At 37.5% G+C, this 22,380-nt stretch overlaps 1 protein-coding gene across 1 annotated transcript in view; it reads right to left on the minus strand.

Moving 5' to 3' along the window:
• LOC124631753 (tyrosine kinase receptor Cad96Ca) overlaps positions 1–13,374 on the minus strand; it is a 127,944-nt gene extending 114,570 nt beyond the window's left edge. The window contains exon 1 of the mRNA XM_047166333.1: positions 13,169–13,374. The gene's annotated coding sequence lies outside the window, so the exon portion shown is untranslated. The remainder of the gene's footprint in view (positions 1–13,168) is intronic.
• Between the last annotated feature and the right edge of the window lie 9,006 nt (positions 13,375–22,380).

Here is a 22,380-nt window from a genome sequence, read left to right on the forward strand (position 1 = left end):
CCCTCCGCGCCCTCCGCGGCTCCTATAGCCGCCAAGCCCGCGCAAGCGCAAGCGATCGCGCCCTCTTCTAGCCCAGTATCAGCGCTCAGTTCTATGAACGTTATACTGAGCACGTTCAGTGTATTCACGAGCGACAGAGCTCAACAACTTTCGAGGGAGATAGTCGCCAGCAATGGCGACCTTATCAAACTCTACTCCGTTATGCAGGAGTATTCAGACGTCGCCCAGGCAGTTCAAAACCTGCCTCACTTTAGGAAATAGAAATGGATAATACATCCAAAATTAAACCCCATTCCCTTAGGCTTGGCTATTATAATGCCAACGGTATTCTCGGCCAACGCGACGAGATTTCCGCCTTCCTACAATCCCATAAGATAGACATTCTTCTCGTACAAGAGACCTTCCTAAAGCCGCGTGTACGCGGCCCTAATATAGCTAACTATAAGTTAATTAGAAATGACAGGATCACACGCCACAAAGGCGGCACGCTTATCTATTATAAAAGATCGCTACATTGTGTAGAGATCACTCCCCCCGACTTAAGCTGCATTGAAGCCTCGATCTGTCGACTAGCCATGTCCCATCACCAGTCGATCACTCTCGTATCGGCCTACTGCCCTCCCACGTCCTCATCCTTTCAGTCCTACGACCCGATCCTTTTCACGAACGATCTCAGAGCCTTACTAGGCCTGAGCGACTCTGTAATAATAGCAGGCGATCTAAACGCCAAACATCCCGCCTGGAATAGCAACACTACTTCTCCAAGAGGCAGGTTGCTATTCAATCAGTGTGAATCCCTCAACTTCGATGTCATCGCTCCGATGCATCCCACTCACTTTCCTAATATAGTCGACCACCTTCCCGACGTTCTCGATGTAGCGCTCCTCAAGAACGTAAACTTACGTTTACATTCGATCGAGGTTCTACACGAGCTCACCTCCGACCACAGACCGGTTCTTGTGGAACTAGCCTCGCGCTCAGGCCCACTCGACCCGGATCGCCCTCTTCCCACCCAGATTGTCACGGACTGGAGAATGCTAAGCGAAAGCTTAAAATCCTCCTCCGCCCAGTTAGAATCAATTCCCGATGAAATCAACTCAGTCGCTGACATGACGGGCGCGATCGGCTCGTTCACCGAACACGTACAATCCACCGTGGACAAGTGTTCACGTAGAGTTGAAGCGACGAGCTTTCATCGCTTCAAGCTCCCGGATGACGTGCGTGCTCTGGTGACCGAGAAGAACGCGGCTGTCCGTGCCTACAGTACTTTTCCCTGCGACGCTAACAAGTCTCACATGCGTAACTTACAGCGTGCTGTAAAGGAACGCCTTGCTGAGATGCGTCAAACGCGCTGGGACAAGACGCTGAGCGAACTCGAGCCGACTCATCAAGCCTTCTGGCAGCTTCAAAGGAAACTCAAATCCGATGAAGTAGCTTCCACCCCGCCGATCAAACGCCCCGACAATTCCCTCGCCTTCGAGGACGATGAAAAAGCGGAATGTCTGGCCGACAGCCTCGAGGCTCAATGCTCGCCTAGTACCCAACCGGTCGACCCGGCTCACCTACTAAAGGTCGAAGCCGAGGTCGAGCGCAGATCCTCCCTACCACCGCAAGAAGACCCCGACGATCCCTTGCCTCCCGTCACTCCAGACGAAGTGGCAGAGATCATCAAACGTCTCAAACCCCGTAAAGCTCCGGGCCCAGATAGAATAACCAATAAAGTTTTCAAAATCCTACCCGCTTCCCTCGTAATGCTCATGACCGCGATCTTCAATTGCGCCATGACCCATAACCTGTTCCCACAGGCATGGAAAGAGGCAACCGTAATCGGTATTCCCAAACCCGGTAAACCAAAATCAGACCCGTCCAGCTATCGCCCTATCAGTTTACTCAATGTGTTCGGCAAGATCTACGAGATACTTATCTATAAGCGTCTCAAAGATTACGTCGAAGCAAAGAGTCTTATTCCATTAGAACAGTTTGGTTTTCGAACCCATCACTCTTGTGTCCAACAAGTCCACCGCATCGTGGAAGGTGTGAGCCACGGATTCCAACGTGGCCAACTCACCGGTACGATTCTCTTCGATATAGCAAAGGCATTCGACAAAGTCTGGCACAAAGGCTTGATTTACAAGCTTTACCAACTCGGTGTCCCAGACCGTCTCGTCGTCATCTTACGAGACTTTTTGTCGAATCGCACCTTTCGCTATCGCATAGACGGCACTCTTTCTTCGGCCCATCCTATAAAAGCTGGCGTCCCACAAGGCTCGGTACTCTCCCCCATCCTCTTCACGCTATACACTAGCGATATTCCTAAGAACAAGCATGTTCAATTAGCCCTATTCGCCGACGACACGGCAATCTACTGCTCAGGCCGCAGCCCAGCCGCCATAGTGAGACATCTCCAAGCCTATTGCAACACCCTAGGTGTCTGGACTAGGCTATGGAGAATCGAACTCCACCCCGACAAAAGCCAGGCCATACTCTTTTCGAGCCCTCGCCGTAGGCTTCCTCCCGCGCCCCCCGTCAGTCACCATGTTTGGTAGGCCGATTCCTTGGAAGGAGCATGCCAAATATCTAGGTGTAATCTTAGACCAGCGCCTCTCATTCGCCGAGCACATACGTAAGGTGCGCTCTAGAGCAGCCTTTGTGTACGGCAGATTGCACTTCTTGCTCAATTCAAAGAGCAAATTATCTCTTAAATGCAAGTTACGCCTCTACGTATCGTGCATACGCCCCGTCATGACGTATGCTTGCCCTGTGTTCGCACAGGCAAGCCATCGCCGCCTTCACAGAATGCAGGCCCTTCAAAACCGTGCTTTACGGAAAATCACAGGAGCTCCCTATTATGTTCGAAATGAGATTCTTCATCTCGACTTAAAAATCCCCACCATCCGCCAGTATATGAAGCGTGCCGCCATACGGTACTTCGAACGCGCTGAGAAACACGATAACTCACTTATCGTGTCAGCCAGTAATTACACTCCCTCCCGCATCAGTAGGATTCGCCGCCCTAGGCATGCCCTTCTAGAACCTGACGATGAGATAACTGTCCTCCAAGAGAGTAGTAAACTCACTAGCACCCTACACAAACACAAACCGCGTTCGTACAAACCTCGCCGCCGAGGTCCGCCGCGACGTCCCGTTCTCTGTCCTCCCGACCCTTGCTCATCGAGCCAGCCCGCGAGCTGAGCCAGTAGCTTTAAATTCCCCATTTAATAATAATGATCATATGATCCAGCCTGTCCCTTTGCTGCCTCCCCAGCGACGCCCTAAGCCGAGGTCCGACCCCACAGGGGGTACCCTTAGCGCAGTCGCTTAGTTTATAAGTTGTTTTTACGCCCCTGGCTGGAGGCCTTAAATTCTAGGCATCCACAGGGAAAAGTCCGGTTAAGCAGTACACGGCCTCCTAGGCTGAACTGCGAGATGCCATACCAAAAAAAAAAAAAAAAACGACTCGGGTCATTCGTTCGCCGACCGTTGCCGAGTGCACACCTCCCACAAATTCGTGATAAATAATTGTAGTGACTAATATTGTGTTAATTGGAATAAACCAAGTGATTGTGTGAGAACCCCTTTGTTTTATTTAACGATGTCGGATCCTGACGCCGACATATATAAATGAAACCCGCTTTCCGTTGTCATGACATAACATGAAAACGGCTTGACCGATTTGGCTGAAAATTAGAGAGGAGGACTTAGACCCGGGAGAAGGTTTTAGGAGTTTTTGTAACCATCTCGAACCATCACATATGTTGGGATCGTCTAACCATATGCTACTGACCACTGAAGTTTTAGGTAGATATATGAAGAGACTGCTTATCTGATCTCCTCAAAGCAGTGACCTGGGAACTCGATACTCGACAAGGATTTGAAAGTAGTTCACCAATTGCGGTGGTCATTTTATCACTAGATATTCTTCTTCAATGGGAAAGTCTCAAATAGAATCTAGGAGAAAGTACTATGATATGCAATAAAACTTAGTCGCATCAAAACGATATGAGTACGTTTCAAATAATTTAATTCGAAATACACATTATTAACACGCTTATATTAGCTTCACTTGTAGCTATGTAGGTATGTAAGATATTCTTGGAATCTTAATTTGACCCACTTCCCGGTCTTCAATTAGGATGAAATTTTGCACACGCTCTTAGTTCTGATGACAACACATGACTAGCATGTTTTTTAGCTTTTAAAACTATTTTTTAAGGATCAAAGTCAAATAAAAATACCTGTGTTACAAAATAATTCTTCTGGAATTTTTTTTTTATCGTTTACTTGGAACAACTTGACTCATCAATCATTGAAGATTTTCTTTATCGTCGGCTTGCTTTGCTACGACACACATCCATATTTATTATGTTCTCAGTACGGTGGTATAAAGACGGTTGCCGATAAACGGAGCCTACAGATTATAATGGCTTGTACAGACGGGCGGTTGGAATGGCAGAAGAATTGTAATTTATGAATTAAATATTTATTTAAATGGATTTTTTTGAACTCGTGTTTATAGGCAGGTGTCAATTTTTATCGAGTTTATCAACTAAATATATTTCAAATTCTTATGTAGTAGTTTTCCAAGTATAGTAATTTGAAGAATAGAAGTCTAAAAATATTTTGTCGTACTATAATAATATTGGGTTCAAAGTATTAGAAATGATAATAATCTATCAAATAAATTCGGCATATTTTTACGTTTTTATGGTTCACTATTCCCCAGCATGCGGATAAAACCGCACAAAGAATTACTTGATAAAGAAATTGACATTAAATCCTCTGACGTTTTATACGCCGGTCTGCATAAGCCCTTATCGTGCATTTTAGTGAGAAACAAAAAGTCGGAGTGTTGTTGATGCAGGTTTTTCTGGGTCACCGCTACAAGACAGGTGCAGTGCCAACTGCATTGTCAAGATGGATGTTCTTATTTCGAAATTGGCTGGTTTTTTGTGTTCTTGTATGAAGATGTGTGTAGTTGGAAAGAAAAAACGTTGGTGTGTTGTTTGTGACAGGGTTTTTATTGAACAAATTGGTTTGTGTATGAAATGAGGCCGGACCCTATAAATAGATCCTGCATATATTACAGGCACGTACGGACTACTTTAATAATTTGACATTTATGTTTGTAATTCGTGTTATAATGTTCTAAAGTGTTCTGAATTCTGACCAAAAATAAAAAATTTTCATATATAATAAAAATAATAATTAGCCTCTGTCAAAAACTGCATCCTTAGAAAAGAAAGACGTCTAGGTTTTCCAATTCAATTAAAGTTTCTTGTAGTTTCTTATAGATAAATATGTATTTAAAGTTGGATTAAAACTCCTGAATGGTTAGCAGAAACATTTAAATAAAACACAGCAGATACGTGAACGTTTAGTCTCGTTTGTCAGAAAGCAAATAGTTTTGACAAATGGAAGCTTGAATTTGCGATTAAACCAGTCTAGACGCGTATATTGTTGAATGTTTAACCATGCATTAAAGTCAGATTTTATTTCTTATATCTTTATAATTTATACAAATCTAAAATTAAATCAGGTTTGATAATTTTGTCTCGATCATTAGTCAGTCTTAAACCACAGTGCATTTAGTATAAATAGTGATTTAAATTTCACTTAATAGTTTTTTTTACTTGATAGATGTTTTATTCAGAATTATCTGCGTTTAATGCGTTTTTTGCATCAACGAGAAGATTAGGCAAAGCTATTTGTAACAAATAAGCAGGTGTAAATTTCAAACATCTTCTGTTTAAATATTTCTCTGTCAAAATAATACTTGATTATAAAACCACTGAACTAAACAATTTTCTTAGGTACAAAGAAAGTATTTTTTATGCTTCTCTAGTATTGTAAAATTACACTACCTACGATTACAAACTACTTCACGCACCCACGCACGGATAAAAATTGTCTTCTTCTATACATCCGAGACCTAACACTGAAATATTGTTTCAAATTGGTTCACCACCAGAGATCAACCAGTTCAACCAAACGTACATACAAACTCTACAGCCTTAGAACAGGAGTACCTATAGATAACATAACCCACCCACTAAATCTTCAAATCACTGTCTAAGCTCGTCCTCAAACCTGCTCAGTAGCTCAGTTCGCGTCAATCGGAAGCAGGAATGCCGCACAGATAGTACGTAGGAATGTTGCTCGCCTTCCGTTGGGATCGTAATGTTTATTAGGATTATTTATTGTTATTGGGTATTTATTTGGTTAATGATGGAAAAAAGTTTTTGCCAAAATGTTTTAAAATATAGTTTTTTAAAGTAGTTGTCAATTTGGAAATATATAAACAGCAGTACCTATATTTTAATGTATCAGAATAATATAGAGGCGTATTTTATCATAATACGTGAAGTAGTTCCCTCTGAATGCATCTGAATCTATAGGCAGTTAGTACTACTTTACTCTAGAGATGATTACACTTATTTTTGAAGTTAGGTGTGTATAATCCATATATGGTAGGTACTAGTCTACATATTAACACTTATTACCAGGGTCACACAAAAAACCAAGGGTTACCAGGCTCAAACAAAAGGTTATCCGAAGCAGTTATTAATATGTATTAATTTCATACGCTTTACGTAAAATGGCTTATCACGTTATTCCCTAAGGAATTTTCCTGTTTTCGACATCCAAATAAATAAACAATGAAAACAAGAACGCGAGTCATTATCGATACACGGGAAAATTTTGATTGGCAATGTTGTCGAAATCTGTTAATTTGTGCTCATGTGTAAACAATTTCCATATGTATGTTTTATCGACGAAAATTTCCGTGTCACAGCACTACACCCCCGAGTAATTAAATGACAATATTTGTTGTTTGGTGATACTTGCCAACAATTTTGTTCCAGAGGTCAACTTTTTGAGATCGAGAATTAAAAAGTCGTATTCTTAATTAACCAAAATTACTGCTTGTACTTTTCTATAATAGTCACTTTCGTTAGCGGTTATACCGTGTCTCATAAGAACTATTTCATGCATCCGGATAAAAATACGAATCCTAGGTATACTTAGCCTTCCCTGATAAGTGGGCTATCTAACGCTGAAATATATTTCAAATCGATCTAGAAGTTCTTGAAATTAGTGCGTTTGAACAAAAGACTATCAGTATAGACTGAGCTGGAACGAATCCCATACTTAGTTATTGGATTTAATCTTAACTAAGATGAGATAGATGCACAGAGGTTGAGCATTGCCATCCAACGTGGCAATGTCTTTTGGGTACATTACCCAGTGACAGCGATGAGGAGCAATTTTTTGATGCACTGTATTAGTTTTAAGTTGTATATGTATATATATATATATAAGTTTATTTAAAAAAAGATGAGATATAAGTTTGTTTACTGCCCTTCTACGGTAATATGACTGAAGCATTTAATACATTGAGATTGATGAACCTCAGGAGACGTTTCTCTCCAGTCTATTTATAGTTCAAGAACAGCAAGAACTTCCCTTAGGACGAAAACCGCTGACACTAGAAAGCATAAACGATGACAAAGTAAAAAAAATATGATGTTTCTTATGAGATTCTTCATTAATTTATCCTCATTAGTGACCCTTCTGACGATGGGTGCCTTACTTAGAAGTAGGTACAGCTCTCTGCATCAAACACTTGACCCAGCCGTTTTACGAGGCCCACTTTATCTTGATATGTCTCTAACAGACCACGGAGCTATAAAGTCCCGGATTTTCGGAAGGAAAACGTGGGGCCGAAGCCAACACGCGGAAGCCCTGATGAGACAACTTTAATGAAAATGGTGAGACATAAAGAACTGACGATTAGACTATATACGCTATAAAGTGTACCCAAAGACAATCCCCGGTTCTGCGCGATACTATAGCTTGGGTACTATGAAACTACTTGGATTATTGTGGTAGGATGCTAATAGACTAGGTATGGGGAAACTACGGAAACTTTGACACCTGCCCATAACAATGCAAGCAATACTCGTATTAATGACAGATCAAGACTAAGTTACCGGGCCCTATTCCATTCCGGGCCTCGGATTCTATTCACGAAAATTACAACAAGAGACCCGAACAATATTAAGCATATAATAAGCCGACAAAATAATAGCTTAACATTACCAGTTCGTCCTTTCAAATTTTGCTAGCGGACGCGGTCTCAACGGCCTTGTGTGTTACTGCAGTAACAAAAGTTACTTGTACTACAATAATCCCTTCTACACGGATTTAACCTTCATCTTAAACACGGAAGACAGGTGTACTTTGTATACGATATTCATTTTGTTTTTGTTGGTCCTCCTAAATGGCAAATGGTTGGTTTGCAAAATATGTTGAAGCTTATAATTTTTGTAAAGCTTCTCGGAATATACTAAAGCATGTGTGAATACCTAGTAGGTAACCACTATTTCATGCTATACTTGGTGTTGGTTAATGTCAATTATTTGTTGCTGGGGAGTTTTTTGCGCCACTTTTTATTCCCAGCACATAAAGGAAGTGGCGAAGGGTTGGCGTTTCTACCGTTGCGTTTTTATATAATTTGTTGGCGTTGGCCTTTTAAAATAATTTTGAGGTTCCAAAAGTGTTGTTATCAGCTTAATTTAAATAAAAGCTTCTTTTGATTTTGCATGAATGACTCCCCATTTTTATCTCGGAAAAGTTTCAATACGACAAAGATCATATTCGTGGCAAGGAGGGCCTTGATTGATCGACTCTTGCGGTTATTGACGCACGAGTTAGTTGATAACAGTGCTATTAAAATTAAACAGTTTGTAACTAAACAACCCATACCGGATCTACCTAATTTCTTTTATTTATATCATTATCATATCCTGTCATATATCCCTAACTACCAATTATAATGTTAGTAATCACCATGTTAAACTTAATATAATGATTCGAAGAGTTTTAATATATACCAACAATCTTGCCGATTTCCTGAGTCTTTCCGATTGAATGACGCACATTATGACGTGACTATGTACTTATGTAACATGTCATAAATGGCCCCTATTTTAACCGAAGGTTTAGGCAAAAGGTGTTATTAAATTAGTAGTAGTAATAAATCAACTACATAGTATATTATGAAGGTGTCCCAAATTGCATGTTCACCCTCATTTAGCAGATGTTACTTTAAGGTTCCTTGTAATAAGAGAGGTTCCTGTCGTCATCAACCTTACCTCTATTTAATATATTCAGAGTCCTTTCCGGGTCCACTAATAATAGTCAAGGAAGGAATGAAACTCCTGCTCTATAAATTTGGAGATCTACCCTTTTCAAGGTCATATCATCAGATCATTTATGCTGTAGATGCAGAGGTCTGAGTGTCAGACTTTTACTAACTGGGGGCTGTCTTTTGTTAATTTGACCTTCAAAAAATGCTGATTGAGCCTACTTTTAATAAATGACTTTTTATCTTTTTTTACTAAACCCACGTCTGTTGGAGCCCTACATTTAGTAGATTTGAGGTAACTCTCTTGAACAATCCCACACTCCGGCAGTCTTAGACCTTACGTCACATAATTTTCAACCACTGTGCTAAAGATTCATTCATTAATCAATTTGAATCAGACGTTATCCTTTCTCCTTTTTAGACTAAACTACTGAAACAATTTTAACAAAAATCTTGTGTAAAGAGAGGTCATAGTTGAGTGAATATCCGCTTTTTAATAGTGCTTGAACTTATTCTATCAGGTAACTAGAACTGACGAAAACTGCTTGTCAAAAAAAGCACCCAGTGTAGCTGCTTGTAAGCAAAAAACCAGAAGCATTTTGTATGCAAATCACTGATTCAGCAAGGTAGAGCGATGATCCCGGATCGACGATCGATTGACCCACAGCTTGAAGAAAATGGCGGGCCTATAATGGGCTGTCCCAATTTGGTCCTAACCCTAATAATATGCATCTTGTTAAAGGTATAATATTGTTTGTTTCCTGCGGTTTCACCTGCATATCACGGAATCTACATCCCGCAACCGGATAAATATGTCCTCTTTTAGGCTTTAGAGAGTACCAAATAGCATAGTTACATTTTTGGACCGAATGACAGATCTGATATAATCTTTGCGGGATGCTGGTGAAACCTGGCCGAAGCTAGCTAACTTAATATAATCAAGCCTTCAACTATTTGTGGTAGTAACTCACGATATCGTGACAATTTCGAAATTGTCAGACAGTTATCATGTACTACTTGTTTTCAAGCAAATTATATGCAGTCGGGACTTACAATTTGTATCTTCAGATTATTCAACATTTGCTCTTATCCCTGGTGATGGATTTGAAGGGAAATATATTGAACGAAACCGAGTGTAGTAATAGTGATTAATGATAGTACTGTTACAGATGTAGCAGCCGCGCATACGACAGCTAGACCAACGAGGCAGTTTATATAGTACCTATTTGTTGACAATGTCGGCCTGTATGGCCTGATCCAATCATTTTATCATTTTGAAGATTTTATCTGTCAGAAAAATTGACACAGTTGACAATAGTTGTAGTGTTTTGTTTATACATTTTGACCCTCCTGAGGTTACTATTAGCCAATCTTGGCTCAGCTAAGTTATTTGGCGAAAAACTTACGTCTAATTATTTCTCGTAGATGGGCCGATGATGAAGTTTTTTATTAACTTCCTTTATAGTATACTATGAGTAGCTTATTAATGTTTAAAAATCGTATAGATTATGACATTGCAATATTCGACTTCAACTTTCTCGAAAATATACCGATAGTGTTCCACAAACATGAAGGGTTTGTATAGATTTTTAAATTAAGAAGCTGGTTTCATTCATCAGAACAATGAGTTGCAGGTTTTATCCTCAAATACATGCAAACTTTGGTTCGGAAACCAGTTAAAAATATGATATCATCAGTATTGACGTATGTTGAAAGTCAATTATTGATATTGTGACTCCAACCGTGCATTTTATGGTGTGCTCTTTACATAGAAATATCAGGAAATACTTCGAATATTATAATAAAAACATTATAATGAAAAATAGGTAAATATTTCGTTGTCTCCCTAAGTATCCACTACAAATATTTACGCTGTGGTTAAACGAGAAAAAAAAGTGGACAAAATACTAAAAAGAGCAACATTTTTTTTTGTAGATTTCTCACAAAGATACGCTAAGCGTTAATTAGAATTTACATTTGCTACCTCAAAAGGTTTTTTAATATATGGCTTGTCATGTACCAACAAACATGAAAATGACCCTTTGAAATTATGACTCTGTGTCGCGAACTGGGTACCTATCTAATTTTTTGCTGTGTCACAATCAAAGTGAATCGTGTAAATTGTATACCTAACTTTTTTTTACAAAAAATATAATAATATTTGATAAATTAACGTAATGCTAAAAATGTTGTAGTTTGATTTGTTAACTTAACTCGTTATGTGTTAATTTACTTACCTTTTGTGAAATATCTAATGATAATCTAGCGAATTTCTATTGCCAAGTAAAACAGATCCCACCCAAAACAAAAATGTGAAAGACAAGTTCGATAATATGGGAATGCTTCGCCTACAAAGGAAGTGAGATCTGAATAAGTACCAAGTTCCATACACATACCTCAGTTAAAAATAGTTACTTTTTAGTGATGTTACTTGGCAAGTTTTCACACACCTTGTTATAAAGTTACTATATAAAAGCAATGAATCAAGTATTTAATTTTATATTAAAACTTGCCAAGTAACATCATTAAAAAGTAACTATTTTACAGGCAAAGCATTCCCATATTATCGAACTTGGCAGTCTTTCACATTTTTGTTTTGGGTGGGATTTCATTTATTTTTGTAAGGTTGTTTATTTTATTTTTTTCTTATTATTAAGTTAGTTAAGGAAATGTCTCATTTATACTATCTTTCAGATTTTTGAATATGCACTATGCTACTTACAAAGAAATGAACTAGATTAACTAAATGGACTAGATTTACCGACTGACACGACATGTTATCATATATTATGTTCGTGGATCAAAGTTACACATTCGTTATTTTCGAAAGTGACTCACACTTGGCCGTTTTCAGATTTTTACTTTACTTTGACTAAATACAAACCTTTGTAACGAATTTTAGATCGGTACGACCATTCGAAGATATATTATATAAATATAGATAAATTTAGTTCGTTTTAGTTCCTTAGGGGTATAAATTTACACCGGGTATAAATTTACACCTTCATTATTTTGAAACCGACTCACACTTGGCCATTTTCAGATTTTTCCCTTTACCTTGACATAAAGACCTACCTCCATGCCAAATTTCAAGTCAATACAACCATTGGTAGTGGTCTAGGTTTTTGATGAGTGAGTCAGTCAGTCAGTCAGTCAATCAGTGAGTGTATAGTAAAAATAGCGATTTTCTGACGTCAATATCTCAAGACCTACAATAGGTATATTAATGAAATTTTGTATTTTAGATAAGTGAGGGGGTCTCAACAGATACTAGAAATTTGATATGCGTAAATAAAACAGATTTTGAGTTATAGGGGGGTCGAATTTGGCCCGAAATGGTTCGTGTAATATAACCCACGGCCGGTGTGTCGCTTTTTTTTGCTCGAACTTGGCGGACACTGCCGTGTGTCTAGATAAAGTTAGCTAGCACACTCAAGATTAAATAAAAATCTGTAGTTGCTGACAATTGATGATTCATTAAATAAGCTTAACTGAGAATATATATGCACTTGGGGTCTGATTAATAGTTCTGTAAAGGTCACTTTATGAAGTTTGCTCTATGACCTTAAAATTAATGCAACACGATTTGGCATTTGTGTATTACTCATTGCTCCTTGTAACAATACTTTCAAAAAAATAATATCTACTATGAGTGACTAAATAAGGACTGCGTAGGAGATTTCATGCTGAGTATGAAGATCTGATAAGTAAGATTGCAAATTCCAAATGTCAATGACTCTCTAAAATCAAATTTAAACACCAGGTAGCAATAAACCAAATTCAAAACAAAAACTCGTACAAAAGAACAATCAACCGTATTCCTTATACGGAAATATCAAATTAGCGTGCACATGTTCACCATATTTCATAAATTAAACGACGAACACTTGACCAGTTTCGCAAACCAACATTCCTATAATAATTGCCGTGAAAAAATCACTCGACAAACTGACGAACAACGTTTTCTCTCCGCGAATGTACATAAAAAGATAGTTGTATGTACGGAACCACTTGACCTACCGTCGCGTCATCCGATGTCTCGATGCTCGATCACTGTGTTAACTTGCTAATCGATTTTGGTTATCGCACTATTCTAATCGATTGTACACTTAACACTGCACGTGGATCACAACATCCTGGCACTTTCACTCGAAAGCAGTTCTGTATCGATTTAGTAGTTTATAAACCGTTAAAACTGTTCGGGCGTAGCGCGCCAACGCTCGCGTCACACTGGCTGCGCGAGCGCAAGAGCCTCATTTCCCCCTCTTTGAAATCACTACAGCACCTTCCAAGCTAAAAAGCACTTTATCTTACAGTAGAAGAGTTGATTTTCATCTGGCAATATGGATCAAGTGATTTGTATTTTGATATAAATTCTTGAGCACCGCAATGTTTTTGTGCTTGAATACTATCTATTCCTGATTATAATCATTATGTTATCTGTAAGCATTTTAAAGTTCTAATCAATGTTTTGTAACATCTGTGACGATTTATTAATGATTCTATTGACTCATGAAGTTGTCGGGAAAGCCCTTAGTGGCGGTTGTCTCGACCTTGTTTAATTCACAAGCGACTAGGCGTACGCATGCCTTAGAAACAGTATACTATTAGGGGCGATGAAATTACCAGCAATGAAGCAAAAGTTTTATTTTATAAGTAGTTTTTATGAATTTATTAAGTTATTTTTTAAATGTTACAGTTATAATATTTAATTTTACAGGAGTATGGTCCGGCTCTGCGTTTTGCTATGTTCAGGAACATATGTAGGTTGATAGGTATAGGTTTTTCTGTGAATGTATTTACATAAGTAAAATAAGCCTTCGCTTAGCTTATAATATAGTTAATAGTTTAACACATATTTTTTATTTTATGCCTTGCCGAATGGGTCCTCTTGTTGCCTCATAAAACATTTTACGAGAACGATTAACACTTGTCAAAAATGTCACGAGTTTGTTCCCATTTCATTTACAAATATGGGTATGGATCAAGTATTTATTATTGTGTCTACAAACGAAAGTGAAACTATAAAATACGTTTCACTTAATTTGAAAAGTGGGTGTCGTAATTTTTACTTTCAATTTACAATTACCTGTCATGAGCCTTAATAAAGACTAAATATTTACAGAGCACTTCGTCATCGAAATTCTGTTCAACGATCTTCAACTCTAAGCTTTGAGTAATATGGTTTAAAGTTGTAAACCGGGAAGTGACTCTACGCTTAAGTGTAAAGATGTATCTAGTATACAATTAAAAGCACTATCATTATTATTTACTTACCATGCATTTTCAAATCCAAAACTTAAGAAAAAAACCTCCCAAATCTGGACAAAAACACTATCAAAATCAATTCAGCCAAACGCGAGATAAAATACGTACATACTTCTTTTTTTAAGTCGGTTAAAAGTCATCGGGTGTCCTAGAATATGTCAAAGTAAATTGGCATGCGAGCACATGTTGTAGCATCCGTGAGAAACGCTATGAAAGGCACATTAAATGTGCATCTTCTTATCGACACGATATCGTGATTTTTTCCCATGATTCAGGTCACGATAGCATTATCCACTGATTATAAAGTGCTCATGTATCTAGGTTCATTCTTGTACCTAGTAAAATATCCCGTAGACGCGATCATTTCCTGTTGAATTCTGATACTTTTTTATTAAAAAAATTGTAGGTATACCTTTTAATGATCCAGGGCAACGAAATGTCTAGGATCAGGGAGAATGTGCCTGTCTTCCTAGCCTCAGATAAAGTCTAACCAGATGCAGCTTAGTGCCAGTTTATGAGATGACCCACCAATTTGATGTCCGTTCTAAACACGGAAGCATTCGTCATGACAGATGGTCACTAATCAAAGGTAATTGATCGGATTAACTAATTTATAACGAAATTAATGCTTAATTAGTTTAACTTAAGGCTCACGAAGAACGCCTTATATAAAAATATGTTGAATAGTTGCGATGTCATCTTGCTCTGACTTTATTGATAGGAGCTTTTCGTAACGCGTTTCAAAAAATACTAGCTACCTGCCCACGGCTTGAACCGAATATGTAGCTTATATCCGTCTCTAAAGCATTCTATCTCTGTGCCAAAGTTTATCACGACCGGATCACCTTTTTTGCAGTAATGTACCTAACACACAGAAATAATTTAAAATTGTTACAGAACACGATTAAAATATCACATATTCTTCAAATTGCCGCTTCCCACGTTTAACACAACTTACGCAAGTCCAAGTCTATAAAGCAAAATTCCCCACTTTTTCGAACACAAGATAAAAGGCTCTTAACCGTTATAGGCATCATTAGATTCACTTGCTATAGGTATCGTTACGATCCGATCGAATTGTTCATAAAAATTTACTGCTAACAGTAAATAAGTTCCATAAAATAACTTTGTACATACTTTTTCATTAATGTTTCAGGAAAAAACACGTTTGATAGTCGCTTCGGATCACCTTCCTGATTCAAATCATTATTCTCTTGCCCTTATGCCAATTTTATTTGGGGTTGGCGCAGTATGTTTTCTCCTTCCATACCTACTCTTTTACGTGCCGTCACCTCACGAGTAGCTTTCTTTGTTCCTGCTCAAAATAAAGGATAGTAACTTTTCATGTCAGGAGCACACGAGTAAACTGATAGCTTGATGGTAAATGGTTGATACCAAAGGAGTCGCAAGTGCATAGCCGGCCTTAGTTCCAAACGGAGAGGTACATTATGCATATTTATGTATCACATTAAACCTGTACCTTTTAAATGCCTTAACACCGGCTTTGATAATAAGTATCCATCTAAAGATACAAATCTTATCGAAAATTAGAACGTGACTAAAGAAAAAATGCAAATGACAATCAAAACAAACGAGTCTTTTCTTTTAAAAGTTTTTTTTATCAAACTTAAATCCGCGATATCGGACACATTTAATTAAACAACACTTTAAGCCGAGCTTTAAAAACAGATTAAGGTAACTTCAGAAAATATTTATGCAAAAATCAATTCTCTGTTTAAAGTATTTGGGTACATTTTACCTCGTAATTTGAACTTACCTCGAAATTGATAGAGGGGATGAAATTACAAAGTGCATTATGAAGGCTGTGTTGTGATATAAAAGGGGTGTGATAAAAGAGGCTTCGATATACCTACTTGACATGGTTGTGGAAGGACAATGAAGAGCATTCTCTTATGTGGATGCCCTCTGATTATGTTGGCATGTATCTACGTACCTGCACTACAGCAAAAATAATGGTACTTACTGTATGTTATCCACTGGGTACTAATATGACAAAGTTTAGGAGAAAATAGTGAAACTATGATTTATAAAAAAGTTAGCAGAACAATGTTACAGTTTTCAAAACTTTATGGAACCTCAATTAAATTAAGTAACTGTGTTACAGATTGAAAACTTTCTAGGTTTTGAGGCTAATCTTCTAGTGTTCTTAAATAAAAACTTACTTTCGACAAGAATGTCCCCTGTCAATCTAACTTTGTTAGGTTAACCAAAGTCTTCAGAGGATCCAAGTTTTGGTTTTCAGATATTAATGTTTTACATTTACTAAACTTTGAATGAAAATAAAACATTTGTGGGGACACAATTTTTTATGTTTCCATTTATAAAATTGCGTATTTTTTCTTCTCAACAAATACTTTTTTGAGATAGATCTTTTTCTGTTTCCTTTTATTTATAGGCCGCTTTCAATCAGTCAGTCTTTTGCTTAGTGACTATGTTTTTTTTTAATAAACTAAAACTTCAAAGTGTTATTTGGTATCCAAAAGTTAATATCCTTTATCGTGTTTTTGACAATCTTATTTTGTTTGAAAAAATGCTAAAAATATTTTAGAAATATTTCTTAAATATCCAATCCTTTTGGTTGAGTTAGTTTCTTCTTATGTTTGATACGAGCCAACTACACTTTTTTTTTCAGTAAGTTTTTGTGGGACATACTTTCAAACCTGAAACCAAAATCAAGTTGTAAATGCAGACTATACATAATGCCAATTTTGGCTTGAATTAAAGCCACTAGTTCGCTAGGACATTTATTTGTCAGTTTCCAGTAGTTTCTACTGACATTTCAGCGAAAGTCTGACCGTCTGACCACACTCGTTTGTTCTATTCAAGCTTGACGCCAGCATCAGAACTTCTGTCCAGTTAGGTCTCTATTGTTCAACTTTTTAGCACCAAGTTCCTACCACGTTCCTACTAACAATTTTCTGAATTCTTACTATAATATCTATCATGTTTATTAGTATTTACGAACGTAATATACGTAAGTGAGTTACCTGTGATAAAATTGTTATTTTAATATCATCATCTGCCATACACAAAATGTTCTAGTAATAGTAATAATAATAATCCCTGTTGCCCTCTTGTTGCTTTTCACTGACTGATTCCCGGGGGCCCAGTAAGTGAGTTGGCGAGTCTCCACCTGCCATTTTAACATGTATTTAATACATTGTCATCGGCAGGTGCCATAGTTCCCGTAGTTTCCCCATTCCTAGTCCATTAGCATCCCATCACAATAGCCCAAGTAGTTTTCATCCATAGTTAGCAATAGTTTAGCACAGAACCGGGGATTGTCCTTGGGTACATTTCTATAGTGTATACAGGGATAATCGTCGGTTTTGTGTCGCCATTTCATTAAAGTTGTCTCAAAAGGGCTTCAGCGTGTTGGCTTCGGCCCCACGTTCGCCTTCCAAAAATCCGGGACTCTGTAGTCCCGTGGTCGGTCAGAGACATACAAGATAATAATAAACATTTATTTCAGAATAAATTCCATATTTGTTAGTAACAGTATGAACTTATAAACTAGTGTTAGTATATTATACGAGCATGAGGCTCGCCGACCCTGGGGATGTCTACTTGACTGCATGCAGTCGTATCCACCGCCCCAAGATTGGAGAGTCCCACCTTTCAGCCAACGCTCCGAGAATGGTGTTGGGGCTGTCGCGAAACCGGCGAAGCATAGATGCGCATCTCTTACGCATGATGGTGGCGAAACTATCAACATCGGCGTCGAAAGTGAAATTAGTTACAACACCGTGGGTGTTACAACCAGTCGTTGATATATCACAGTTTTTGGTGTTCATAATTAAATGAAAAACATAACTATAGTCTATACAGGTTACCCACCTTACCACAGTCTACATGTAGGCACGTTTTATTTACGTACTATCAAACACAGTGTAATTAATTACTTTTAAACACAAGTAACTATTAATTTACACCGACAATAACGTGAGTTCATTTAAAACCTTGCGGTAAACTTATTTCAATACTGAAATACATCAAAGTCAGTTTTCAATTTGAAATATATAAAATACTTACGAAATGAATTGATATTGAATATTATATCTGATTCATTTCGTAGATTTTCTCTGTCATTATAAGAGTGTATTTCGATGTTATATTCTGACAGATGCTTCAACTTCTTTGATTAAGGGGTAACTTAAAACAGAAATATGAAAAATTGTTCGCACTCAGTTGTTTTGTTTATCGAGTCCGATTCTTATGAGTAAATAGGTGCACAACCTCTATCTACTTACAAGTATTGTTGTCTGCAAAATACGTAGGTACCTTATTGTGAAAAAATCTCTGCTTTACACTTACGTTTGAGTAGAATTTAAAAAAGCCGTGTTTAAATATTGGCCGTATACGAAAATTACGAGTTTTATTCTTTTATCAAGCGCTCTGGTGACTCAATTTTATGAAATAAATATACATACACAATATCATTTATTTACTCAAAAGTTTAACAACACCTCCAATTAGTAGTTTAAATAAAAGTTCTGGTAAATGTGAAATAAACAAAGTTATACAATTCAGATCAGGTTGGAATAAAATATCTTTTTGTTGTTAAACTACTGAAAAATACATAATTAATTTATTACGCCTTCCCTGAGTTGTTAGGCAGATTATAAACACGTGCATGTACGTACAAAGAATATCTTATTTCATTAAAATCTATCCAATTACCTACTGTATAAACTGTAGATAGCACCAACATGTTTCAGACCAAAGAATTATTTCGTGGTGACAATACTTTATCTTATGACTATGTTTATTTTTGAGTTCAGTGTGACCTAAATTTTACACAGCACTATTATTTGTATACCTTTCGAATCTATCTCAAAATGTTCCAGACTAGGCTAAGCAACAAAGATTTATTTTACTTTTATCAGTATTTCAATATTACCATTGCTTTATACATATTTGTTTAATCGAAATAGGTTTTGTACAAAGTAATGAGACTTATTTGAGAAGTAATAACAATTTTGTATACTCAGTCCTGAATTCACATTACGTTCAAATTATTTTCAACATCTGCACATTTGTTTAAGATGTGTGTTCTACAAATAGATATATTTGATTTGATTTACTTAATGTGAGGATTTTTCCTAATATTACGTACTTCCTACACCTATCTTGTGTCAATGTGAGAGAGTGAGAGCATTTGAATAAATCAAGGTGAGGAACCCTTTTACAAAAAGGGCTTAAGAAAGAACATGGTGGGTTTTAGTCAGTAAAAGTCGGACGCTCCTTCACGCTGCACCCACAGCGAGAGGGGTCATTTGATGATTTCCCATAAAAAGAGGAAAGTTCTACCTTCAAAAATAAATGAAACCACGTGAAACACTCAGTATTCTAATAGCATTCCCTTGATTGACTTGTTCCATTAATAATGAGATCTTAACTTTAGTAATTTAACTTAGAAAACATTGCTAATCAAAAATACACATACGAAAGTTGAGTTTGTTACTCTTTATTGAAAACTTGGCCTGAAATTACAAAGCCTGGTCTTTCAGTGGCAAAATTTATTAGAGCACTAGCTTCTGCCAGCGACTTCGTCCGCGTTAGATTCGGACTTTGTAGAAAGAGAGGAAGAAATAATAAACACCAGCCCATTAAATTATCTAAATCTATGCATACCTACTACTAATTCACCTAAATATTTAAAGACATAAAGTCATCAAATCAATATTGTCAATAAGGTCGAACACTGAACGTCTATTCGCATCAACAGCCGAATGTAAGAAGATCGCGCAGTTGCCGCTTCGCGAGCCGCATCGAGCGCGACGATGTTACACAAAAATAACCCTTAGGCCGCTGCCTCGAATTTTGCGGGCAGCGGGGCGGCAGCGGCGGCGGCGCGGGAGCGGCAGGATCTTACGCGTATAATCAAATGGACCGGCCCTCGAATACAGCGGCGCGGGAGCGGGCAACGAGCGGTGAGCTCCATTCAAAACGGTGACCGAACGCGCCGCCGCCGCTGCCGCCCCGCTGCCCGCAAAATTCGAGGCAGCGGCCTTATAGTATGATTCAGTATTCACGCGCAAAGGCTTATTATGGTATTTCATGTATAACTTTGGTATTTCTTTACCGATTTATATGATTCTTTTTTTATTGAATAGGTAATAGTGTTAACATTTTTAAATTAGGGATAAATGAAAGTGATAAATATCTATATATACTAGTAATAATAGGGATAAATGATCGCAAGAGTAGACAAATATAATCAGAAAGCTCCGAACTGCTAAGCTATCGAGACTTACATGTGTTATTGTGAGTCAACCATAACAGATAGACATATGTTGTCTTGAGATATTTTTTACATAATTTTAAGGAGAACATTTCCGTCAGACATGGTTTCTATGTAGCTTTAACCATTAGGGCTACACATGCGACGGAAGCTTAAAAAATAGAGAAACTTCTCCCGTTTTCCCAACATTTTCCTTCACTGCTCTGCTCCTATTGATCTTAGCGTGACGAAAAGTATCCTATAACCTGCCCAGGAGTATGAAAAATAATTGTACCAAGTTTCGTTTAAATCCGTCGAGTAGTTTTTGTTTCTATAACGAACATACATACAGACAGACAGACAGACAAAAAGTTTACTGATTGCATTTTTGGCATCAGTATCGATCACTAATCACCCTAGTATGATAGTTATTTTGGATATATATTCAATGTACAGAATTGACCTCTCTACAGATTTATTATAAGTATAGATAAATAATTTTATTTCCATACATTTGATTATCATTCTTCCCTTCCGATGGCATGATAAGAATATTTTTCGACAGTGTAAGATGATAACGATTATTTCCACCTCTTTTTCGTAGTGAGTTGATAATATTCGTAAAATGGTTCTTTTTTTACCTTTTATTACTTCCAGTTTCCAGTTCAGGCGTGCTTTCAGTATATCTATATGGTTAAAATATCAAATAATTCTAGACATATTTATAACACAGTAAGTTAAAACTAAAATATTGCCACTGTCCACATAATACTTGAATTTTGTTTACCTCTGAAAACATTTTCGTTTCATATTAAGCTACGTTGTAAACAAAGAGGACCCCAGAGGACCTAAAAGTTTCTAGATTATACACGATTATACACCCACGTATCGAAGGATTTGCCTCCCGTAGCTACAAAAACTAGCCAATAACTTTCTCAGGAACTAGACAATCTCTGTATCAAACATTTAAATTTAGTAGTTTTGGAATAAAACTGTGACAAACAAACAGACCGAAATACTCAAATTCAAAACATACACATACTAGACTTACTACGTAGTTTTAGATATTTTCGTATGAGGAGATCAGGCAACTGCGCAGGACATATTATTATGCACAAGCATTTGCGCAGACACAGGTGCACTCACTATCCCTTCAGTCTCATAGCCCGATGGGACTGTAATCCGGCGCGATCGGAGGTAAATCAGCCGCAATACCGATTACGTGCTATCCGATTCACAAAGAACATTATAGTAAAAGTTACAGTAAGTATACGTACTATCGCGGACTTTTCATCCTGACCACTGGCGAATATTCTTACATTTATAATCCTACGACACTATTCAAAGAAAATCCATTAAATTCTAAAAGAATAAAGAAAATCCTTTATAGATTTGACCTTTTAGGGAAGCATAATATGGTTTATTTAAGATCAGAAGGACAAAGCAAGAAAGTGTTTTTTTTTTCTAATGAATAACAAAAACGAACCTTGTGGTGGTCAGGCTGAAATATCCCCGATAGTACATTTTGTTGCTGACTCTGCCTAGATTTTGTGTCTCTCAATATGCAACTTTTATAGCTACCTAAAAATCTTTGCCATCATCATTTTCACATTGACGTAGTGCAGACTGAATTTCATGAAAATGCATAGATATAAAACATTTTAGAGTCACCTTGAAATACGAGTATGCACCCATCAGACATTTTGTAAAGCGTAGCTAC

This window comes from Helicoverpa zea, chromosome 7, assembly GCF_022581195.2.
Source record: "Helicoverpa zea isolate HzStark_Cry1AcR chromosome 7, ilHelZeax1.1, whole genome shotgun sequence".
Classification (NCBI taxonomy): Eukaryota; Metazoa; Arthropoda; class Insecta; order Lepidoptera; family Noctuidae; genus Helicoverpa; species Helicoverpa zea.